This window comes from Sminthopsis crassicaudata, chromosome 1 (genome assembly GCF_048593235.1).
Source record: "Sminthopsis crassicaudata isolate SCR6 chromosome 1, ASM4859323v1, whole genome shotgun sequence".
Lineage (NCBI taxonomy): Eukaryota > Metazoa > Chordata > Mammalia > Dasyuromorphia > Dasyuridae > Sminthopsis > Sminthopsis crassicaudata.
In genome coordinates, this window is record NC_133617.1 from 181,304,611 (window position 1) to 181,331,528 (window position 26,918).

The 26,918-nt window shown below is 34.7% G+C and overlaps 1 protein-coding gene across 3 annotated transcripts in view; it reads left to right on the top strand.

Moving 5' to 3' along the window:
- Window positions 1-26,918, top strand: part of RNF144B (ring finger protein 144B) — a 252,393-nt gene that overhangs the window by 103,697 nt on the left and 121,778 nt on the right. For 2 of the 3 annotated variants that reach the window (XR_012483017.1, XM_074272504.1), the window contains exon 2: window positions 11,092-11,180. The exons of the other annotated variant lie outside the window; for it this stretch is intronic. The gene's annotated coding sequence lies outside the window, so the exon portion shown is untranslated. The remainder of the gene's footprint in view (window positions 1-11,091; window positions 11,181-26,918) is intronic. 3 annotated transcript variants of the gene reach the window in all.

The following is a 26,918-nucleotide window of genomic DNA, read 5'->3' on the forward strand; positions in this document are numbered from 1 at the left end:
AAAAATGGTCATCTAGGTTTTTTTTAAAGGCCTTCCTAAGGCAGGTTATTTCATTTTCTGAATCTTTTAATTAAGAGATTTCTTTCTTTACATTGAATTGATACAACTCCCCTCCAATACTCATAACTCCTATCCCTATAAGAGCTGTGCAGAACAAATTTAATGCACTTCGTACAATAGCCCTTCACAGATTTGAAGATCATTAACATGTATTGTTAGAACTTCTCTTCACCAGTTAGAAATAGCCATTTTCTTCAACTGATCTTCATATAACAAAACCTCTAGTTCTCTAACCATCCATGTTTTCTTCTGGATGCTCTCCAGGATGTCAATACCCTTCCTAAAAACTTAAAACTGAAAACAATAATCTAGATGTTCAATCACTACTGGGTAGAGAGGGACTATTACATTTCTTATTTCAATGAAGTCTACAGTAGTTTTTTACACAACATGATTTGGCATCCAAAAAACTACTGTAGATCACTTTAAAACCCCAAATACTTTGTAGGCAAATTGCTATTCCTCTCTTTTCCTCTTTAGCTTCCTTTTGTGTGTTTTCTTGCCCTTTTAGATTATAAACTCTTTGAAGATTAGGACTGTCAATTTTACATTTCTAACCCAAGCACTTAGCACTTGGCACAGAGTAAGCACTTAATAAATGTTTATTGACTGATTGGATGGACTGTTTAGCCAAAGCCCTGCTTTTTATACTTATGAAGTGGATTTTTTTCAAACCATGTTAAGACCTTGTGTATAATCCTATTGAATTTCATCTTAATTGACTCATGTTTCTAGCTTGACAAGATTACCTTGGACTAACTTTATCATCCATGTGTTAGCAAGCTCTTAGCTTTATGTATTCTAAGTCATTGTTAAATAGCACAGGGTACAGATCTGTGGGTTACTCCATTGAAGAACTTTTTCCAAGTTCACTTCAAACCATTATTTACTCCTCTTAAGGGTCAGGCCATTGAAACAGTACTGAATCCATCTCATTGAACTGTTGTTTTATTCACACCTCTCCTATTTGTCGGAAAAAAAATAGCACTCAAGTCTTTCTCACTTTTACTAAAATCTAGGTAAATCAACTATAGCTTTCCCCAGCCTACCAGTTCAGTAATTAAAAAAAAAAAATGATGTTAATTTTCATAATATATTCTTCATGAAGCCATATTGGTACTTCTTGGTCACTGCTTCCTCTTCTGGATGTTTATTAACTAATTTCCATGATTTGAAATCAAACTTGTTGGACTGTAGTTTGTAGAATCCATTATTGTTTTTTTAATCAGAATATTTCCTCTTCCCTAGTCCTATCTTGTTTTCTATGACTTTTTAAAGATCATTGACAATAGTTTAGAATCACAGATACCAATTCTTTTTTTGCCTTGGACTTGGTGATTTTTATTCACCAAGGATGAGAAAGGCCGCGTTGGTGGGAACCTAATCTTTTGTTTGGATAATAACTGTGGTCCTAACATTAATGCATTGTTGATGGAATTGTGAATTGATCCAACCATTCTGGAGAGCAATTTGGAACTATACCCAAAGAGCTATAAAACTGTGCATACCCCCCAATAATATCACTACTAGGTCTGTATCCCAAAGACATTATAAAAAACAGAAAATGACCCACATGTGCAAAAATGTTTATAGAGGCTCTCTTTGTGGTGAGAAAGAATTGGAAACTAAAAGGATATCTATCAATTGGGGAATAGTTGAACAAATTGTGAATATAATCTAATATTACTGTTTTATAAGAAATGATAAGCAATCATATTTCAGAAAAATCTGCAAAGACTTTTATAAACTGATGCTAAATAAAGTGAACAGAACCAAGAGAACATTATACATAGTAATAGCACAACTTTGATAGACTTTGCTCTTCTCAGCCATACAATCAAAGATAATTCTAAAAGATTCATGATGTAGAATGTTATCTGCATCCAGAGAAAAAAAAATCTTTGGAATATGAATGCATATTGAAGCATACTATTTTCACTTTTGTTTTGTTTTTTCTTATATTTTTTTCCTTTTGTTCTGATTCTTCTTTTACAACATGACTAATATAGAAATATTTTAATATGATTGTACATATATAATTTATATCACATTAATTGCCATCTTGGAGAGGGTAAGAATAGGGAGGGAGAAAAAATGGAAATCAAAATCTTATAAAGTAAGTGTCAAAAACTAATAAACAAATTAAAAAAAAAAAACCAAAACTGTGGTCCTATAGCAATTGTGATTAAGGTGGAATATAATCCACTCTTTGATTCACATGTAGCTTAAGCCTTTGAAAAACTAACATAGCCAGAATTTCTCACTTATACCAGAGTATAAGTTTCTGGGTAAAATTATACCTAAAATATGTTACTTTCTGGGTAAGTAAAAAGTGTTCTATTGAAAGATAGAAGATTTTTCCTAAACTGTCACTTACCAAACGGGGCAATTGTGATAAGCTGCCGAAAATATATGAAGAAAATATTGCTTCATTTCAAATGAAAAAAGGTACTCATATACCTTTCCTGAATTCATTGCATTTCCTACTCAAGTCTGAAGTGATTGTTTGGCAGGACATTTCTAATGTGTTGTCATGTATTTAAATGATCTGAATCTGTGACAATTTTTCAGTAGACTATGTGTTACGTTCTTTGAAAAGCCATATTAACTTATTTGGTTAGGATGATAAGATCAAGTAGAAACGGTTTATGAAAACATTTCGGTGGCCTAATCAGATTCCCATTTATTCTTGTTTGTCCTTTGCTTTTGAAGCACACTAATGACATCACTGGGAATTATGGGGTGTTCAAGAAGGCCAGTAGGTGTGAGGGTTTGCCAAGCCTTTTTCAGGGCTGTTCATCCACCTTTAGTGTCTACCTGGCATTCAGCTCTCTCACCTGTGGCTCCAAGAAGATGTAGCATTCCCAGTGGCCACACCCATAAACTGTTTGGGCGTTTGCAATTTAGTGAGCTGTTGGAAGCCTTCTTGTTGTCTGGGTCAAGGAGGCATTATTTGTTTTTTTAACTGATGGCTGGTATGTTTTTAGGATTCCATTAAAATCAAGAGGCAGAGAGGAGCCTACAGCATGTTGAAACTAATTAAAAGGAGGCATTAGTTAATTATAAGGTACTATGGTTTATTCAGGCGAGTACTTAGCCCTTCTTCAGACAGAAAAGACAGCACAAAAACTTGGTTATTTATTGTTGATGATGCTATTTAAATTTTCATTAGCTGGTTGTCTCTCCTTTGAGCTTCTCATGTCAAGTTGTTCAAGATCATAAAAATCTCATTTCTGGTTTGTGTCAGAAATCTTAAGAATACCCCTTAAATAGCTTGATATCATCTGTCTCTGATCATTTTTGCTGGTGATAAAGGAAGTAGCAGTCTGGTATCTGGAAAGAATGATGGATTTGGAGGCATACTACAAAGAGGTTGGCATCTTGCTTATGCCAATTTACTTTCTGTGTAACTTTAGGCAAGTCACTTATGGGTGGCTTATAGGTTTCTGATTTGGGGGCACGACTAAATAAATTATATTCAAGGTGCCTACTATCTCTAAATCTCTGATCTCATGAGCCAGTTTGCTGAAACATCCATAGGGCACTTCAATATTTAGATGATGTTTTGTTACCTATATTTTCCTTGAATAGGGACAGATTTAGCTGTAGACAAAATAGTGACATGCAAGTGGTAAGATTAAAATGGTCTCCAAAAATTCAGTGACTTAAGATTCTAAAGTATCTCTCTCACTTATCTGTTTAGTTTTCCCTAACCTTACCTTTCATTTTTTTTCACATCAGCAACCCTTCAAATATCTTTCTTTTTTCGATTAAAGCTTTTTTATTTTCAAAACATATCCTTAATTTTCAACATTCACTTCTGTAAAACCCTGTGTTCCAGATTTTTTCTCTTCCTTCCTCCCACCCCCTTTCCCAGATAGCAAGTAATCTAATATGTTAAACATTCTTTATACTTATTTCCACAATTATCATTGTGTACAAAAAAATCACATAAAAAAGGAAAAAAAGATGAGAAAGAAACCAGAATGCAAGCAAAAAACAACAAAAAGATGGAAATACTATGTTGTGATGCACACTCAGTCTCCACAGATGATTCTATCACAAGACTACTGGAACTGGCCTCACTGTTGAAAAGAACCATATCCATCAGAATTGATCATTGTATAATCTTGCTGTTGTGCTATATACAATGTTTTCTTGGTTCTACTCACTTCATTTAGTATCAGTAAGTCTCTCCAGGTTTCTCTGAAATTATACTGCTGATCATTTCTTACAGAACAGTAATATTCTATAACATTCATATATTATAACTTATTCAACCATTTCCCAACTGATGAGCATCCATTCACTTTCTAGTTCCTTGACACTACAAAGAGGGCTGCTACAAACATTTTTGTACACATAGGTCCTTTTCCTTTTTTTATGATCTCTTTTGGATATAGGCTCGATAGAGATACTGCTGGATCAAGAGTATACACAGTTTGTGACCACTGTTTTGTTTTGTTTTTCTTCCCAGATTATTTTTAGCTTCCGAATACAATCCTTCTTTTGCAACAAAAACAACAACAAAATTCGGTTCTGCACATATATATTGTACCTAGGATATACTATAAGATATTTAATATGTATGGGAATGCCTGCCATCTAGGGGAGGGGGTGGAGGGAAGGAGGGGAAAAATTTGGAACAGAAGGGAGTACAAGGGATAATGTTGTAAAAAAAAAAAAAATTACCATGAATATGTACTGTCAAAGAAAATGTTATAATTATAAAAATTAAAAAAAAATTTAAAAAGAGTGTATACAGTTTGATAGCTCTTTGGGAATAATTTCAAATTGTTCTTCACAATAGTTGGATCAGTTCACAACTTGACCAACAATGTATTAGTGCCCCAGTCTTTCCACATCCCCTCCAATGTTCATCACTATCTTTTCCTGTCATTTTAGCCAATCTGAGAAATGTGAAGTGATACCTCAGAGTTGTCTTAACTTACATTTTTCTGATCAACAATGATTTAGAGCATTTTTTTCATGTGACTAAAATGGTTTTAATTTCTTCATTTGAAAATTGTTTGTTCATATCCTTTGACCATTTATCAATTGAAAAATTTATCAATGAATTCTTACAAATTTGAGTCAATTCTCTATATATTTTAGAAATGAGGTCTTTATCAGAACCTTTGGATGTCAAATTTTTCCCCAATTTATTATTTATCTTCTAATCTTTTCTGCATTACCAAACTCACCTTATAAAAGTATTTATTCACTGAGAAGGCATTGTAAGAACAAAAACAGAAAACATTTTCCCCAATATCTGGGAATATACTTTTCCATGTGTCTTCTCAGTTCTTGGAATCAGTGGGGCCAACCTTAAAGCAGTTTCTGGATAGCATTCCCTCCACTCTAGTTCACTTGTGAATGGATATGTAATAGCATAGCTATTAGGTGGATCAATATTGTTTCCTTTTAACTTCATTTGATCCCATTCTGTCTTGGTTCAAGCAGCTTTCTTGAGACTTCACTCCTCACCAGGCTTAATTGTTAGCAAAATCTGTAATCCATTCCAACTCCTGGGCCTTTTGAAGTTTAGGAGATCTCAGTATAGTCTAATACTCTTTTACTTAAAAGCAAGAAAAGAGTCAAAGAGCAGAAATATTTGTATTCATAGCCTGGGTGTAAAGATTAAATCCCATGATGACTTTCCTCATTCTGGGATATAACAAGTTATGCTCTGATCTCAACCAGGGAAGATAAAGACCACAATTCTCAAAATATCCACAACTAGATTCACTTCTTGAGAGCTTTCTGGAAAATCTATTTGGCTTTTTCCCTCATTGGGTTAAAGTTATTACGTTACTTGGGAAGGGAAGTAAGTCAGCTGGCTAACACCAGGACATGATTAACGGTATCACCCAGGACATCCACAAGGAAATGAGATTCAGGATAGTTATGTTCTGACTAAGGGGCAGTGAGAGTTGGGAGGTGTAATGTTCTCTGTTTTGGTTTCTTGGGGTCTCTGGGAGCAGCCTTTGTTTCAATTCAGTAATTACCACATGAGCAGCCAAGAGTTAAAGTCCAAATCCTTTATTATCTCCTTCCTGGGTCTGGGCAGCTTTCTGGAGAGCCTTTCAGACTGGCCTTGGTCACAGTGGAGAAATGCAGGAGGAGAGCCTGCCACCAATGGCTTGACTGAAGATCAAATGAATGTCTGTCCTTGGTTCCAAGAGCTTGAGCTCCCGCCTGTCTTCTCTGGCTTCTGAATCTCCCCGACTTTACCTGGCTGAGGCTTATAGCTTATATGCTCTACACTGAGTATAAACCACTCATTATATCACTAGGAAACCATTAGTTGTAGGATTAAATCAATCATACTGAACCATGCTAAACCATTGTCTCCTCAATTCCACTTAGCACCTTGTAAGCATCCTTGTTTCAAATTCAGAGTTCTGGCCCATAACAGGGAGGAAGTCTCACAGTGGAGAGCCCTGGCAGTTAGTATTCAGTAGATTCTGGCACTTATAAGGAAAGATTTCTTTCTTTTTATGCTAATTGTAGGTGAGGATTAAGGGCACAATATTGAAGACTCTCCAGAAATAGGCACTATGATATATGTGTTGAGGGATGGTTGAAAGGCAGAATAAATACTATGAATTTTAGTATATGGAAGGAGGGGAAGTAGACAGGATTTGCCCTTGGGGCTATGGATTTCATTGTGACTATAGAGAGAATGGAATGGGACAGTGTGAAAATGTGGACATTCTTGTCTTGTATTGGCTTCTCCAATTAGATAGAATGTGAGATCCCTGAAAGGAGGGACAATCTTGCTTTTCTGTTTTCTGTCTCTTATGTTTGGCCCATAGTAAATACTCATTCATTCATTCACTAACTTATTTTTATTCATCCATTTCCTGGCAAGTATGTACAAGGTATGTGTAAGGTTTGTGGTTTGATTACTAGTAAGTAACCTCCCAAACCCCAGCATATATCAGTACAGATACAGTGATAAGGACTATCATAACAATATATTTCGGTGTTGTACAGTTTATCTGAATTCTCAGTTCTGTTTAGTACAGTTAATCTGAGTAACTGGCACAATCAAGCTTACTTCCAAATTTGTTTCCTCTGGCAGGGACATGGAGCCCTGGCAGTGGTGCAGTGAACACTTTGATCACAGGTACTGTTGATCCAGGAGACAGATGGTCTTCACATCAGAAAATGTGATTGAAGGGAGATAGGAGCAACTCAGGTTAGAAAAGTGGAGAGAAAAGTGCCACTGAATGAGACTCTGGGGTGATGGCTTGAATCTAGACAAAGGAAGAAGAATCTATGGCACAGCCACAGGGAGGAAACATAACTGCCTAGGGAGGACCCGGGTGTCTGGTATCCTGGAGCAAAGGTCTGATGCCCCTGCCCTAGTAATGCCCCTGCTAGGGCAAGGACAGTGCATAGCTTAATAATTGTTGTATCCCTGCTCCCTTAGAAGGATTTATTTTATATATGTAGAGCCTAAAGAAATAATTTTATCAATGGTCCTAGCTACATTCATAATTTAACAAGATGACTAGGTGGTGGTGATAGTCACTGCTCAACCCCAAATTAGTGATCTTTCTTGGAGTTTATTTGGCAAAAATACTTTGTCATTTTCTTCTCCAGCTCATTTTACAGATGAGAAAACTGAGTTAAACGATTTACCCCCAGGGTCATAGAGCTGGTAAATTTCTGAGACTGGATTTGAACTCAGGTCCTCCTGACTCCAGGAATCACCAATGAATGTCCATTGAATCACCTGACTGAACTTTTATTTTATTTATTTTTAAAATTTCACATTTCATATTTTTATTTCCTCTAGTTTTGAGTTTAGCTGATAGAAAATTATTAGTCAACACCAATATGATTAAGAAAACTATTAGTAAACAAACTCCCTAGCCTTATTTTAAATGATTTATTTTATTACCCATTCTGAATTTATATAAGCCTTTATTTTTCCAAATATATGCAAAGATAGTTTTCAACATTTATCTTTGCAAAATCTTGTGTTCCAAATTTCTATCTCTCTGTTCCCTCCTTACCTAGATAGGAAGCAATCCAATATAAGTGAAATGTGTAACTCTTCTGACCGTATTTCCATATTCATCATGCTGTGCAAGAAAAATCAGATCAAAAGGGGAAAAATGAGGAAATAAACAAATAACAACAACAAAAAAGGTGAAAATACTATCATTTGATCCACATTCAGTCTCTATAGTTCTCTTTCTGAATGTGATTGGCACTTTTCCAGCCCAAGTCTATTGGAACTAACTTGAATCACCTCGTTATTGAAAAGAACCAAATCTAACACAATTGATCATTACACAACCCTGTTGTTATATACAATGTTCTCTTGGTTCTACTCACTTCACTTAGCATCAGTTCATGCAAGTCTTTCCAGGTGTTTCTGAGATCAGCCTGCTTATCACTTCTTATAGAACAATGATATTCTATAATATTCATGTATTATAACTTATTCAGCCATTCCCTAACTGATAGACATCTACTCAGTTTCCAGTTCTTTGACACTACAAAAAGGGCTGCTATGAACATTTTTTGCACATCTGGGTCCTTTTCCTTTTTTTATTCTCTTTGGGATACAGATCCAGTAGAGACACTGCTGGATCAAAAGATATGCACAGTTTGAGAGCCCTATGGCCATAGTCCCAAATTACTCTCTAGAATAGTTGGATCAGTTCACAACTTCACCAACAATGTATTAGTGTCTCAGTTTTCCCACATCTCTTCCAACATGTATCATTATCTTTTCATGCCATTTTTAGCCAATCTGAGAGGGCTAAAGTGGTATCTCAGAGTTTTCTTAATTTCTAGCTTAACTTTTATGACTGCATCTCAATCTAATTAGTTTCTTTTCTAATACTATATTTTATGAATTTAAAAACATTATTATGAAGAATCAATGGACTTCACCAGGCTGCCCAAGAATGTCCCTGACATAAAAAAGTTCATAAAACCTTTCTTGATCTTTTCAGATGTTGGTCCCTTCCCCCTGAGAGTATACCTGATGTTTATATTGTATATGTTTATATTGTATATATTTTATATATAGGTACTTATATACATATTATCTCTTTTTGATAGGATCTAAACTGCTAGAGGGCAGAGATTGTGTCACTTTTGTCTTTGGGACAAATTTAGATAATAAATGTTTCTGTTTGAATTATTAATTTTTAAAAATTCTAAACCATTGGTATTTTGGGTTAGTTTTTTTCAGATCTTTGTGACCCCCTTTGGGGTTTTCTTGGCAAAGAGACTAGAATGGTTTGCCATTTCCTTCTCTAGCTCATTTTACAGATGAGGAAACTGAGACCAACTGGGTAAAATGATTTGCTCAGAGTCATGTTCCTAGTACATGTTCAGGGCCACATTTGAATTCAAGAAGAAGAATCATCCTGGCTGCAGACCTGGTGCTCTATCCACTGTACCACCTAACCACTCCTTTCTGAATTTAATAAACACCAAAAAAAATTGTTTATTTCCCTATACATAGTAGAGCAAAAAAAGAGGAATCAGTGAGTTTCTGTACCCCTTTAATTCTCAGTTCTTTGTTACATTAAAAATTATACTATTAACATTTTCTTATTTTTGATCCTTTCTTTATGTGTTATTTAAGTGATCCAAAAAGTAGGCTTAGTATATATGGTAAGGTATTTGGGGAAGGTGTTGGAATGTGGAACAAGGGTCAGGATTGGTAGTGAGTGAGTATTTATGGTATGTGCTTTAACATGAGAGTGAGAGAGTATGGAGACTGAAATCCTGCCCTCTGGCACTTTTATAACTTTCACTGTTTTTTGTTTTTTTTTTTTGAGTAAGTATGTTGGTATGGTTTAGAGGAAAGAGTACTAAATGTTTCCTCCAAACTTGGAGCCAAGGATTTGGAGTTCAAATCCAGATGGACACTATCTGTGTGACCTCAGGAGAATCACATAACCTCACTAAATGAGAGCATTAGACTAAATGATGTCTGAAACTTCTTCCAATTTTAGATCACTGGTGTATAACTCACTTGCTAGTCTTCTCACCCTGAACCCCAAATCATAGTCTTTACTAGTACAGAGCAATTTATGATAAAACCCATGAAGTCACCTTGTGTGTGAGAAGTTTGCTGAAGTTTGGGTTATGGCTGCCCTTACTCCTGGGTTTCTGTTTTCTAAGCATTCTCCTTGGTTAGAAGTCAGGGATGGAGGAAATACAAGGGAGGGTCACCAGGCTTTCTAATAACGTGGGATTGTTAAGGCAGATCACTTGGGTCACCAAGGACTCTGAACATTTCATGATTTTGCCAAAAGCCAGACTTGTTCTTGGAGATAACTGTGCTCAAGGATATCTGAATAATTCCTGATAACATAATCTGGGCGTCCAGGCTATCAGTATTCCAGCTTTCAGGTCCTCTGCTCTTAGCTTATTCTGTCAGAAAAAGAGACAACTTCTAAAGTTTCAGTCTTGAGTCAGATTATGTTATAATTTAAAATTATACCCAAGTAATACCAACAAAGAGACTATGCATCTACAAAGTCATTGTAGAATCACACATTTTAGAGATGAACAAGCTGCATTTATATAGTGAGTCTGACTAGATACAGCATTTAAAAACTGACATTTTCTAAAGCAAAATCAACCCTTTTGTTGCTCATATGGAATAAAAGAGGTGAAGCATATAATAATCCAAATAGCTCTGAATTCCTCCTGGTCAGAAAACTTCTGTTCAGATAGATTATTTAGAGTTTGGGTGGCTTTGGGCCTTTGATTTTTCTCTGTAAAATGAACGGGTTCAATTAAATTACTTCCTGTGTTAACATGAAATAATTCTGATGGTCATAAATCTGCTTTTTTTCCCATTTGGTCACTACCTTTCCTGAGGTCACATGTTTAAAGGGCCATCATGTTTTATGTATATAGATATAGTCATGTATGTATATATAGGTATGTATGTATATATGGATATGTATGTGTATATATCGTTACATCAAAAAAGCTGCTATCAATATTTTCTTATTTGTAATCCTTTCTTTGTGTGTTATTTAGGAGAGCCAGAGAACAGGCAGAATTCTAGTATATGTTGTAAGGATATTGGGGGAAGATGTTGGAATATGGAACAAGAATCAGGATTGGTAGTGAGTATTTATGGTATAAATGATACATGAGAGCGATATATATGTATATGTGTCTGTCTTTGTTATTTCTGTTCCAATTATCTAAAAAAAAAAATCTAATTCAATGACCCATAAGGGCCAGCTATAGATAGCATCTATGGCCACTTACATAGCATATGGGTTAATTTTGTATGGATAACTAGGTTTTAAGTGCTCTATAGGCAAGGGGCCATTTCATGAGGTTTTCCTGAAATATACAGCATAAACTCAGCTAATTTCAAAGGAAGCTAAAATGTAATCCTGGTTACTTTTAGGTAAACTTTTTTAGAAGAGTCCTAGATTTATTCATTTAGAGACATTTATATATTACAAACTATTGAACATATGGAACTTGTAATTACAACAATATTTTTTCACATTTCATAAGACTCAGTAAATGTAACAAATTAAAGTACTAAATACTTTTTTCATTATGGGATATTCAAATTATATTATACATACATTTAATAATATGTATATATAATTTTTTAATTTTGACTTTTGAGATAATCGTAAAATGTTAGAATGTAAGTTTTCTCTTATAAGTTATATATTTTATCCTGAAATCTCCCTTTTGAAATATAGAACATATACATTTTCTAGAAATTTATTTTATTTTTAATGTATGGAATTTTAATGTATAGAATAATTTTAATGCATTTTCAAACATTTCTATAACAGTATAATTTTTAAAAAGATGATTGTACATGAAACTTGCAAAACGAAATTGTAAATGTACAACTTTCTATTCCCTTTACAAGTTTGATATATAATATTTATAAGTATTAAGAAAAGCATATATTTGTCAATTATATGATGTTCACCACAAAGATGAACCAAGAATTATAGAAGCTATATGAATTACTAATTACTATTGATATTATTAAAATTAATTTTTTAAAATAACTTTGGAATTAGTCTTTGGGGACTTTGAAAATAGATGTGATTAGCAAATGGAATAGGCTGTTGATTAATCATGCTAATGAAATCAAATAGTCCTGTGGATAATATAAAAAAGCAATCTGAAGACTATTTGTATTTGATTTTGAATGAACTTTGGCCTTCATATTTTAATATCGTTGGATCTGCCATTATGAGAATTCACAAAACTTAAAAATAATGAATCAATAATTTGGAGACTTGATAGATGATATGACAGTACAAAGCTTTGTTTCTAGGAGAGGTGGCTCATGGTAGGTGTCTAATAATTTCTAATATAGAAAAAATTTACCTCTTATGTAGGAGCACTTATGAAGTTCAGAGAGGATTATCAAAGACATACCTGTGATTGACAAGTGATGGTTTAGGAGTGGTTTACTGCTCATAATTGATCTACTTCATAGGAATATTCTGCCTTGGAGAATGGTTTATGCAAATGTTCAGGAAAGGAGGCAGTATCCCATGCTTTGTCTTCCTGTGGATGCTTATGCTTATCCCATTTCCCTGCACCTTTTCACTCCCTCAAAAGTTTATACTTTCAGGCTTTTTAGAATTTCTTATGTCCAGAGTTAAGAGTACTAAGTATGGATGGAGACACATGTCTTGAGAGAAGGTGCAGTCCAGGGGTGTTGAAAGGAATATAAACATGTCTTTTGAAATTCCCCAAAATAAGAACGGGGTTGTGGTGGAAATATGGTGGATCACTTACTTCTTGAAATAAAAGGAGAATGATGGGAAGGGGGATAGAGGGAAGAAGAGAAGGAGAAGGACATTTAGTAACACTCACAAGAATCTAGGTAGCTTGATGTAGAGAGAGATAGAATCCCTTCAAAGGAGATGTTGCTGAGTCATGGCAGAAAAAGGAGTCCAGTATTGAAAGGCATGTGAGAATGTGCATTTAGAATCGAAGAAGGTATCAAGGGTTATGATATCTTTTTTGGAAATCCAGGCTTCCATAAAAGCAAGAAGGTGGAAGGAACATGATATGAAAAGTTTTGAGACACAACAAAGTTGATACATTATAGAAAGCACAGTGTAAGGGAAGAACATGATAGTGCTCAGTAAGTCGTGAGTACTTTCTCAGGTTATATAACTATTAAAGTATCTAGGGTTGGATTTGAATTTGGAACTTCCTGACTCTAGGCCCTATATTCTTTCTATTGTGCCATGTAGATGACAATAAATATTTACATTAACCATAAAGGACATATGAAGAAAGAGACTATCTACATCCAGAGAAAGAACTGATAAATAGAAATATGTATGGAATAATATGGAATAATTTTATATATATATGTGTTATGTGTACGTGTGTGTGTGTGTGTGTGTGCGTGTGTGTAGTACCCATTTCTAGAGCCCGACATAGGGGAAGAGGAAAGAAAAAAAAGAAATTGACATGATAACTTTATTATATATTTAAAAGGAACAGCCAGTATTATATCATAGATGTGCAATTTCATATACAATCATGTTTTTAATATTCTATGTGTTATATAAATGGTGTTATTTTATTTCATAAATTAAAAATAAAATAAAATAAAATATATATTTTTTAAAAGTTAAGCTTTTCCTTTGTGTTTAATGCTATGTTAGGAGTTTAAAATCCAAAGTCATCCTTTAAAAGTTTATATTTTATTGAAAGGAAATAACCAGTATAAAAGTGGAAAAGCACAAAACACATACCAAGTAATCTTGGGGCAAGGGGAGCATTAGCAGCTGGAGAAGGGGGAAAGGGTCAGCATATAACTTGTGTAAGAGGTGACATTTGAGCTGAGCTTTGAAAGAAAATAGGGGTTCCAAGAAACTGAAGTAATGAGGAAGAGGATTCCAGCTTTTCCAAAAGAATGAAGATGAGAGACAGAATGTTACCTATGTTAAGTAGGCCTATTTAGCTGGAATGTAAAGGGCATGAGAGGAAAAAAATATGAAATAAGTTTAGAGAGCTAAGTTGGATCTATATTGTGAAGAATTTTAAGCTTTGAGTAGAATAGTTTGTATTTTATCCTAGAGATAATAGGGAGCCACAGATGCTTTTTGAGCAGGCACATGATGTGGTCAGCTTTGTGCTCTTGGTAGGATGTGCTGATAAATATTTAATAGTTAGCTTTCAGGAAAAAATATAATCCACATACTTTTAACTTTAATCTGCATTATTAATATTTTATCACATTTTTAAAGTTTTTTAGTAATTAAGAAAATAGTAAATCAAACACTGAATTGTAGCATTTGATGATTTCTGAGGAGTAAAGCCTGAAGATTTAATAATAAAGTTTCCTGAGGCTATTAAGAAATGCCTCTACTAGAAAAATAATTACAAAGTTCTTCTGGAAGAATAAAAGATCAAGAATTTCAAGGGAATTAATAAAAAAAATACAAATGAAGGTGGCTTAACTGTACCAGACCTAAAACCATATTATAAAGCAGTAGTTATCAAAACCATTTGGAGGTAGCTAAAGAATAGAGTAGCTGATCAGTGGTATAAGTTAGGTTCACAAGACACAACAGTCAATGACTGTAGTAATCTAGTGTTTATTGAACCCAAAGACCCCAGATTCTGGAATAAGAACTCATTATTTGACAAAAGTTTCTGGGAAAAAAGTGGAAATTAGTATGGTAGAAACTAGGCATTGATCTATAGCTAACACCCTATAACAAGATAAGGTTAAAATGGGTTCATGATTTGAACATAAAAGAGTGATATTATAAGCAAATTAGAAGAACAAAGGATAGTCTTCCTCTCAGATTTATGGAGAAGGAAGAAATTTATGGCAAAATTGAACTAGAGTACATAATGGAATGCAAAATGGATAATTTTGATAATATTAAGTTTAAAAGTTTTGGTACAAACAAAACCAATGCAGACAAGATTAGAAGGGAAGCAATAAACTGGGAAAGATTTTTATATCCTAGAGTTCTGACAAAGGCCATATTAATATATATATATATTTATATATACACATACATATCTATCTATCTGTTATCTATCTACCTACCTATCTATCTATCTATCTATCTACCTATCTATAAAAGAGATGGCTCCAGCAAGTTCTTGACTTTAGGAATATAAATTTTATAGTTGTATGGATGAATACTGAATGTAGGAGAGACTAGAGTAAAAGAGGCCAATTAGGATATTATTACAATATTGGGATGATGGCCTCTGATAGAGATGGAATCAACTAAATGACCCAGCAGTAGAACATTGATTCTGGGGTCAGAGGATCTAGATTTGCAGATGAGCTTTGCCATGCATTGTTATTACTTCAACCATCTGGGCCTCAGTTTTCTTATCTGTAAAATGAAGGGGTTGAACTAGATGACTTCTAAGGTTGCTTCCAATTATATATTTAAGTATTTTTCCAACAAAAATATTTTTTTTTGTATTTTAGCTAGATTAGATGAAAAGAGAGAAAGCTTTAGTTATTGAAATAATGCCCCAGAAATCAATTCTCAAATCTGGCATTCTGAGTTACCTCAGTAAGAGTGAACTAGCAGGAAATAAACAGAATAATCTTGAGTGCAGATAATCTGCACCTGAATGAGAAAGAGTTAACTGCAAGATAATGTTCTTCACTTTTAGTACTTCTCATTTATGGCTCTCAGCACTTGAGAAGCAATTATGCATCATCAAGTCCATTTTGCAGATTAAGCGACAGCTAGCCAGAGGTAGTAAGATGTACAAGGTCACACAAAGAGGAATGGGCAGAACTAGCTCTCAGTCCCAGACTTGTGCTATGAGAACTCAGTATGTTAAGGGTTGAATCCTTTCTAGTCATTGCATAGCAACATGATTCTTTTTAAAGACCATTCATTTCCTTTCAAACTTTAGGTGTGCCCTCTGCCTATGAAAATACAGAAAACATCAACTTTCTAAAAGGATTTTAAAAATAATGTCTAAAACTTTATAGCTAACTTTATAGTTTTGCTATAATATCCCTCCCTTATCCACATCCAATGAGACTTAAAACTTTGGGCATGATTGACTTTTGTCTTTGCTAACCATCTGAAACAGTAACTTTGTTTTTTCAAAAACACTTTTTGTTGCCTTAATGTTGTCTCAGCCAGCTCTTCTCCAACTTTTCTATTATTTCTACTCCTTTCTTCCCCCATTCATCACTGGATTTGTTAATAGCTGGAACCTTGGCTATAAACCTAGGACATACTACGTAATAAAGATGATGAATTCTTAGATTAGAACATTTTTGCATCTCCTGTAATTTATTCTTCCAAAATCAATCCAGGAAACAAAGCCACATGAGTACTTATTGTTCAAAAGAACTTTTTTCTTTCATTCTTGGTGCCAATGTTTCTTCTTTTGACTCAAGGACAGGAATGTCAATATTCTAAGTGGGCAAAAATGAATATGACAGATTTATAAGCTGTACTTGTTAACTCATGGAATTCTAGATTTCTAAAGAATGTGATTAAAAATAGGGCAAATGCATTGTTTCTTTTGCAATGTAACTTTTGAGCCACCTGTCATAGGGTTGATGTAAGGAATAGAAGGAAATGCCATTTTTCACAGTCGGTAGAAAACTAAAGGAACTCAATACCCCAAGTGGTGACAAAGACTGCAAATTATATAAATAAACAACTTCCTAAAGGGTTTAAATTAGGAATTCTTAACATTTTTTGTGTTATAGACCCCTTTGGATAGCAAGGCGATACAACAGATAGAATGCTAGGTCTTAAATAAAGAAGATTTGGCCTCAGATGTGGCCTCAAACACTAGCTGTGTGACCAGGCAAATCAGTTAAACCTGTTTGCCTCAACTCCTTAACTGTAAAATGAGCTTGAGAAAAAAATGGCAAACCATTGAATATCTCTGCCAAAAAACCTGAAATGGGATCATGAAGAATCTGAATGAACAACAACATGGATATCTTTGTAATCTGGTGAAGCCTATGGACCTATTCTAAGAATTATGTTTTTAAATAAATAAAAACATATAGAATTACAAAGAAAAACAATTTTAACTGAAATAGTTACAAAAATATTTGCCAAAAAAATTTTAGATATCTTCATGTTAATTCCTGGTTTAGATGAATTAACATTTTAAAAAAATGCATTTGTTAAGTGTCTACTATGGGCTAGGCACTATGCTAAATTTTTTTGCAAAGAGTATCTCATTTGAATTGAGGTAGATAAAGGTGACTTGTCTGAAATTAAATTTAAACTCAAATCTTCCTGATTCCAGGGCTACTTTATCAACTGTATCTCTGGCTGTCTCTGTTTACTTGAATTATGGGTTATTCAGAGAATGGAATAGATTTGAGGGAAGTTCACTCCCAATATTTAAGGTGAAGATGATATCCTTCCACCAATCCCTTGGTCACAGTCAGAAAAAGATTATTAGACTGAAGAGACTGAGCTAAATCCTGTGTGTTCTTATTTCAACCCTTGGTGTGGCTATCTTAGGACAAAGATATTCTAAGCGTTATGTTTCTTGAAGATAGAAACTATTTCACATTGGTCTTTGGTCTTTGGATTCCCAATGCTGAGCAGAGCTCCTGACACATAGTTGACACTTGTTGAATTGAATGGTTGAGTTATGAGTTATTCCAAAATTACTGGATGACTCCAAAAGGAGGCTTGCTTTCAGCACACTTCACTTAGTATGGGTGAGCAAAAAGGGTTCTAAGTCAATATGATAGACTTCAATTGCTCTTCTGTCAGGTTTATTCAGTGGAATTAAGTGTATATCCTACTGCTATTGTTAGCTTGTGGACTTTGTTGGGTCATAATATGATATCCAGACAGGGATGATACATGCGCCATATGTAAATACTAGTCTAATAAGGCACCCACTAGCCTCTCATTGGCAAAATAATAGTAAAAGTAGTATCTAGGGATAGCTAGATGGTATAATAAATAGCTAGAGTACCTATTCTAGAGTCAGGAGGACTTGAGTTCAAATTCAGCTTCAGACACTAAACACTTCCTAGCTGTACAACCCCGAGCAAGTCACTTAACCCTAATTGCCAAATAAAACAAAAGCAAAATGATATCTAACTATTGTTGCAAATGTGTTCTTCAAATTTTTTTTACATTTTTTTACATTTCTCTACCATATCTCTGTGTGATCATTTATTTCATCAAAAACCTGAGGACCAGAACTATGCCTTCTAATTCCTTTTCATTTACCCTATTTTCAAATAGGTATGCAGAATATCGAGTCATACTGTAGCTCAGTCCTTGGTTATGAGTCCATTTAACCTAACATTTATTAAATGCCTACTATATACAAGGTGCCATGGAAACAAAGACAGAAATAAAACTCATTAATATTGTTCAGAGTTTCTGATGTATGAAAACCATCATTGTGAGTATATTTTTAGAGGGGGGGTGGTGGTGGTTAGGTATGTAAGGAATGACTCAGGGTGGAAGTTGTCCTGGAAAAGACCTATGGAAACTTGTACCTAGTGCAGAGCATCCTTTAACTTGATTCCTTAAAACTGTCTAGGAACTAACTTCTTTCAGACTTAGTAGGGCTATCCTGGATAGAATTGGTTTTCTCTAAAACCATATGTGGTCCAGACTTCCTTTTAATATTTGGGGTTTGTTTGTTTTTGTTTTTAGAGAAAAAAATTCCAGCTTGTCCTTCATATGTGCTAACCATTTCCTAGGCTCTCCTGAAACTGTGGAATTCATGTTCTACTAGCATAAATTCAACCACTAGGAAAAGATTTAGGGTAGAGTGGGAAAGAAATATATAGCCTTTCTTGATGAATTAAAATACATGCAAAAAATGATTACACCTGTATAATCTATATCAAATTGCTTTCTGTCTTAGAGAGGGAGAAGGGGAGGAAGAGAGAAAGAATTTGAAACTCAAAATTTTAAAAAATTATGTTAAAGTTATTTTTACATATAACTGGAAAAAATAAAATATTCTTTTAAAAAAGAAACACGTGAAAATAATGAGAGATATTTTAAGATGTCAATTGAATGCATTTAGATTTGGTAACATAGGCAGTCTTTAATAGGCCTTTCAGAAATCAGGAAATGCCTGCAGTTTTAAAAGCTCACTATTTGTCAGTCTTCCCTATATTTCTTTCAGTTGTTTTTCTCCTCTCCACCTCATTTGTCTCCATGAAACTTTTTGTCTTTGCTTATTAAGAATATTTTCTACAGCACTCCCAGCTGGAGTAGCTGAGGCCCTGAACTCTGTTTCCTGTGATGTAGCTTGACAGCTCAGAAATCTAGCCAGGAAGTTGATATGTGATTTTCCAAGAAAATAATTAAAATTGAACTGGTCTTTCATTCTGGAGGAAGATGGCCTCTGAGCTGCCTTCACAAGTTTGTAGTTATTGTCAGGAATGAATAAAATGAAAGACATGAAGCACTTTAGAGACTGAAACACCACAGAAAAAGTAGTTATTATTATTCTTTAAAAAAAAAAAATTCTACATCTTCATTGAGGATGACTACACGGTGAGTATAGGGGACCTCCTGCATAGGTTACTTTAGGAGATGATTTCATCTCCTGTTCTGACGTGGGTCCAGATACATCTAAGTTCATCCCAAACAGATGCACAACTAGATTGAAATAAGATCTTGGGCTGAAACAGTCCTTGAGTCATACCCTTCGCTCCGCATGTGTATACTAAATGGTTCACAAATTTTTACAGGAAACTTACTACATCACTTCTTCCAGAATATACAAGGTATTCAGGGCTCCTGGACGTGCTCATTCTTGTGTCAGTCTTTCCTGATACTTTGTGCCTTACTTGTCTGCATGATCAGGTTGGGAACCCACTCATACTGGGGCTTTGTCCAATTTGTTTCTGTATGGCACCCAACATCCAGTTCTCAGCAGAGGTTTAAAAATAGAATGTTGTCCTTCTCCTTTTTTTCTTTTCTTCCATCTCCTCCAAAAGATAGGCCCCAGGAGGAGACTAAATGTTTTCCACTGGACAAATCATAATCTAAATATGGGGAGCTAGATTTGTGCCTGAAAATATATTTTGGTAAGTTACTGTTGTCTAGTGGAAATAGCCCTAGAAAAAGAGACAAGGTTTTAAAACTGGATCTTTTACTGATCTTAGGCAAATCAATCTCTTTCTGCTTTAGTTTCCTCATCTCCCAAACGTGGGCAGTGATACCCACCTTAGTATACAGAGGGATAATCAGGTGATAAAGTGGTTAGACAGAATGTTGGCTCTGGAGCCAGGAGGATCTGAGTTAAATCCAGCCTCAGATACTAAATATGTGATTCTGGACAACTCACTTAACACTCTTTGCTTCAGTTTCCTCCTCTGTAATGAGCTGGTAAAAGAAATGTCAAATTATTCCAATATCTTTGTCAAGAAAACTCCAAGGGGGGTCACAAAGAGTCAGATATGAGTTAACAGATTATAGTCAAATAAGTATTTCCTAATATCTACTGTGTTAAATCTGATTCAGATAAATAATTGCAGTTGTTTTTTGTTTTAACTTGTATTGTTGTTGTTCTTCACTCTTTTCAGTTTTTAACTCAAGTGGCATTTTGTGTTACTTTCTTGGATTTGGTCCAATAATAGAATTTGGGTTTTTAATCAACTTTTATCTCCATTGTATCTTCAAGTCTTACTCTACTGGCCTTTAGATGTGCTCAGCCTCCTCTTTCCAAACACCAAACAAACAAAATTCCTGACATCTTTTTAAAGAATAGTTTATGCAATAGTACTTCCCATCCCTTTGCCATGAATTCTCTCTTCCAGTTCTTGCAGTCTTATTTCCACATCTCTTTTTTACTTGAAATGCTCTCTCCTAGGTGATTTCCTAATCCAGGGCACCATTTTTTGATCCCGTTCTATGTTCCTTAATCATTCTTCTGAATTTGATGCTGTCTAGAAGGGAAAAAACCAAACCAAACTTAGAAGGCTTGGATTCTAATCTCAGCCCTAATAACTAACCCTAAAGCCACTGAGCAATTGCTTAACCTTTTTGTTCTTTAATTTCGTTTGTGAAATGAGAGGGTTATATACCTAATTAATAATGATAATAGCTAACATTTATATAGAACTTAGTATATTCCAGACTTAACTATGTGTTAAGTGCTTTATAATTATTTCCTCATTTGATTTTCAACAACCCTAGAAGGTAGATATTATTATAGTCCCCATTTTACAGATGAGGAAACTGAGGCAAGAACAGTTTCAATGATCACATAGCTAGAAAGTATCTGAGGCTAGATTGTCCTTTCCAACTCTAAGTCCTATAAATTCTTCCTTCTTAAAATTCTTTCTTTTTCCTCTAAAATTCTTTCTCCATCTCTTCATAGAGATAGGACATAGAACTTTGTTGGTATAAGTTATTCCCAGGTAAGAAAATTCCCTGTGGGGGGTTAAATAACTTGCCCAGGGTGAGTATGTGAGCATGTATCATCTGTAGAGGACTCTATTGTAGGTCTTACTGGGCAGCTTTCTTGCTACTATGCCATCTTACCTCCATCTGCTTCATTGATGCTTTAATTTCTTCTTTATTTTTCTCTTACTATTTTCAAAAGATAGATCTTTACCAAGCCTTTGCCTCTGGCCTCTTTTCTTACTTAATATTATTTTCCTTCAGCAATTTCCTCTATTCTAATGTCTTTAACTTCCTTATTCCTTCAATAGTGTCTCCCTCTTCCTTGTTAGAAAGTCCAGACTGTGAAGTCATGGTTGCTTTAAGAGATCCTGATGGGTTCCTTCTTGGAGCTATGGTTATGCCTTGTCAAAGGAACTCATGAAATTCTTTGACTTCTACACAGTTAATCTCATTGATCCCCACTCTTGAAATTCTATCTCATTTGTCTTCTCTGTGATGTTAGTGATTTTGTATTCAAATTTTCCCCATGGCTATCTCAATTGGCTTTATGACCTTGTCTTTGTATGATTGTGTGTAGCCACCCTTATATCCTTAGGTCTTATGTTTTTTCCTCCTTTCCAAGTATATAAGGCCTGGCTTAGTGACAACAGCTTATGAATTGGGCTTCTTCCCTATTTTGGCATTAATCTTCACCAACCCACATTAAAGACTTGCAATACATCCTGCTTGACTAGATTTAGCTTCTTTTTGCTTAAAGAGGAAGCTGCCTTTCTCAATTTGTCTTTCTCCTGTGACTATCCCCTGGCTTTGAAATAATTAGATTCTCTTGGAATCACCTTTGATTTCTCCCCTCCTTTATTCAGTCCCTATTTGAGTCCCTGGGATCAAATGTAAAATCATCTATTTGGCATTCAAAGCCCCTAATAACCTGGGTCCCTCCTATCTTACCAGTCTTTTTACTCCCTCCCACATCAGGCAATCTAGTGACATTAGCCTATTCATTGTTTCTTTCACAAAGACATTTCTCCAGACTCTGGGCATGTCCACTAACTATCCATTCCCTATACCTGAAATTCTCTTCCTCCTGGTTTCCTTGGTTTCCTACACCTTTCCTACAGGGTCTAGTTAAAATCCCACCTTGTACAGGAAACCTTTTTTTGATTCTTGCCTTAATGTTGTTACCTTCTCTTTATAGATTATCTCTAACATGTCCTGTATAGAGTATACAAATTTGTGTGTCTCCTTTTATTCTAGTATTAAACATAAACTACTAGAAGAGTACCTGAGAATAGCCCAGAATAATTATGAAAGCATAGTTATAATTATGTACTTTCTCTCCTCAAAATTCTTATATGACTTTGTATGGTTCAGACCATTTTTCTTACCACATCTCCCATTAGCCCCATTATTCCCTATCCAAAGTAGGTTATTCACTGTTCCTTCAAAACTTCCAGAACTTTACAGTCTCCATATCTTCTTCTTTGAATGCTTGATCCTATATCTCCTTTGGTTTGAAATCCCATTCATTCAAAAGTTCAAATGTTGCCTCATCAGTGAAATTCCAAATTCCCCTAACTAGGTTTGATCTCTGCCTCCTCTGAACCCCAAGAGCACTTTGATTGACACTACCTACACTATAGATATTTATATTATTATCATATTTCCTATGCTAAATAACTGTTTTTCCCCCCTGAGGCTGGGATTAAGTGATTTGCCCAGGGTCACACAGCTAGGAAGAATTAAGTGTCTGAGATCACATTTGAACTCAGGTCCTCCTGAATTCAGGGCTGGTGCTCTATCCACTGTGCCACCTACCTGCCCCCAATAATTCTTAATTAAAAGACTGTATCTTCTTTTAAAATCCTATACTATCTAACATAGACTACCACTACAGAGTAAATACTGACAATTTATTTTATTGAGTTGTACCATACTGAATTATTATCATTAATATTATTCATTTGTTCTTTTTGTTATCCTCACATAGTCATCCAATTCAGCATAAAATATTTCAAATGTTAAAATTCAGTGCATGCTTTGAATGTTCTTCTCTGTCCTATGAATTTGGAGTATTCATTTCCATAATGCTGCCTTGCAAGAGATATATGTTGATATTCTATCAAAGAAACATCTTGAGCAATTTGTGAATTGCTAAGTTGAAGCAATCAGCATTAACTCCATAAAGCAAGCCCTGAATTGGAAGCCAATTCAGCTGCTTAATTTTTTTTTTTTTTGAGTTTGAGGGACTGATCTCTTCCCCTTTTCAGATCTCCAATTTTAGCACCCGGATGTATACTTTATCTATATATATTTTGTATATCTGTTTTCAAGCACATTCCTCTGAAAACCAAGATCTTGTTGGAAGTGTCAGATTAATGGTTGCTTGCAAACTTTTTGTTGTTGTTATTTTCAAAATTTAAATAATTAATTGGGCCGACATTATTAGGTAATTCTATTTAGCTGGTTTTCAGAGGAATGTACTTTGGAAATCATACATTTAGAGCTTCAAGGAATCTTAGAAACAATCTGAGTGAACTGCAGGGAAAGAAACTGAAGCCCAGAAAAGTGAAATCCTTTGTCTAAAATCAAGCTACTAAGTGGCAGAGTCAGTATTTGACCCCAGGCCTGTGCTTTGCTGGAGTATTGGGAGGTGGAATACTTTTAAAATAAATGAAATATGTCATGTATTATTTCTACCAAAGGCAATAAACAATTTTAGACAAATTTCTGGATATATTTTTGCAATCTTTACCAAGACTGGAGACTGAATCTTCCTTTTAGATAGGAATTAATCTTTATTTCACTAAAGTCTTGGTTTTATAGGGTGTGTTATGGTGTTAAGTTGTTGGGGAGCTACTGCTAATGGGGAAGATTCTGTATACTTGGAAGGAGAATAACATGGTGACCACTTGTTAACATCTTTCTTTCCTAGAAATGTGACAAAGGTATCTGATCCATAATCTACTTGGTGAGAGATCTCAAGATTTCTAGAGGTCGATCTTATTTAGCTTATTTTATGTTCTATCATGAATAAGAAGATAAATAGTTTGGATTCTTTGGCCATGGCATATCTCAGGCATAGAGAAGGAATTCAATAAGTATTAGTGAAATGTGCGATTGAATATATTTCAATTTCATAGGAATCATAGAATAAAGCAGACGGTAGAGGTGGGATTTGGAAAATTCTATAATTTTATAATTTAGAAATTCCTCTACTCTACACTTCTTCACATTAGATTTCTATGAAATCTAAATGTATTTTATATTCTAATGTTTATCAATTCCCTGATCAAATTGAGAAGTTCCCTTAGCTTTAGAATAATCTTTAGAAATTGTTTTCAGGTCCTTCATTTTACTCACAAGGAAACTGAAGCCCCAAGAGATTAAATTATTTGCCCAAGATCATGTAACAGATTTTGGCAGAACCAGATTTCAGATCTCATGCCTTTTCCAAAATCCAATTTGCTCCATCAATTACTAGAATCCCTGACAAGGCAAGTTGCTAATGGTATTGGAAGGCTTAGCCACAATAATTGCTTAAAAATTGATCTAGTCAGGCATTGAGTTATAACAAAAGAATGCAGATGATCTGTGAGATCCTTGCCCAACAAAATGAAAAAAGATAATTAGTAGACTTAGGTTGAAGTTATACTTTTCATGCAAAATATTTTCCTGCTTCATCTTTTTATCTCTTGTATTCTTCTATTTGTAGTTATGGGCAACCTGTTTACCATAACCAGACAAATTTTTAGACTATGACATCTCTGAAATCATATAAATTGCAAAGTTGGTTGAATTTTTCTGTCCCTATTCTGTTTTTAATTTTGTTTCTCACTATTATCATATATTATTTCTTTTTTTGCAATGAATATGATGACTTTATTGATGGTACACATTATAGGACTCTAGGCTTCTCCCTCCAATACAGAGATGTCTTGGAAACAAGGACGTGAATGGGGCATGGGATTCCCAATAAAGGAGCATAGATTAGAGATATGGGCTCCCCATAGTGCAACTCCTTTTTTTGTCTGGGGATGAAGATACATGGTTTCCCACTTTACTCCTTGGAGGCCATGGAAACTATGAGGTCCTCTACATGGTTGCTATAACCATACTCCTTGTCATACCAGGAAATGAGCTTGACAAAATGGTTACTAGCATCTGCATCACAGGTAGAAGAGTTGCTATTAAGTCACAGGATCTGTGTAGCCCAAGATGCCCTTCAAGGGTCCACATGCTGATTGTTTCACCACTTTTTTGATATCATCATATTTGATAGGTGTCTCCAGGTCAGATTCACAATGGCTACATTGGGAGTAGGAACATGGAAAGCCATGCTTGGGAGCTTTCCATTCAACTCAGCTCCATTTTCTAACTTAAATATTTTAAACTTGAACTCTTCTATTTTACATTTATACTCTGAAATTAATGTTTCACTTATTTCTTTTTTTCTTTCTTTTCTCCTTCCTTCTTTTTCTCTTTTTCTTTCTTTATCTCTTCTTCCTTTCTATCTTTCTCCCTCCCTATCTCCATCTATCTCTCCATTATGTATATAGAACATATATATGCATAACATATGTCTTCACATATACATATAGATAGACAAATGGATGGATAACTATATTTATTTTTCTTCCCCCCCCAACTTTCTCATTCTGATTCATTAACTTCTTGTGGACATTTTTGTCTTTCTTTGATGTGATAGTAGTATAGATGCATTCTTTCAAATGATTCCATTTCTTACACTTGACAAGAAGCAAATCATTTCATATATTTTTCCAAGTTGAATTTTCCAACCCTGAATTAAACTTGAAAGATTTCTCTCAAGAACTTGTTAGTTCTCAGAACTGTTGTTAGTGGTGATCACAGGTCCCTCTTTAGCTTTTGTTTGAGAATAAGGTGAAGGGAGAAACACTAAGTAAAAGGGTTATTCCTCTTTTGTGAATATCTTAAAATGATAATAAAAGAAGATAAAGGGAGAAAAATACATGAAACTGTCAGCTCTTTATTAATGTTTAGAATGTTTTTCTCACTTTGAAACTAAGGAGCTGGATGGGATCTGCCTATGTGTAAGAATAATATTTTCCTGCTTCCTTTCCAGAAATTCTAAGATCCTTCTTCTTGATCTGGAAGACTCTATGAATGCTGGCAATACAGTTCTTTTTGTCATTTGAAAAAACCCTGGCACTGGGCCACTAGAAAAGGAATCAGTTCTGTACTGTCTTGATTACTCATTCACCTTTATCATCCATACTTTTGGGGAAAATGCAACCTGAATGTTGGGGTTTGAGGAGATAGGGAAATGTGACTTTAAGTTCACCCCACCTAAATCTGCAAAGAACTCCCCTCCACAAATGTCAAAAAAGATTTTTGTGTCCCCTCTTATAATGGAAGGAAATCAGGCTGACTGTTAATTTTTATTTTAGATGTTTTTGCCTCATTTTTCTTTTCTTCCTGTTAATTTGTCACAATTGCCTGTTCATTAAAAAT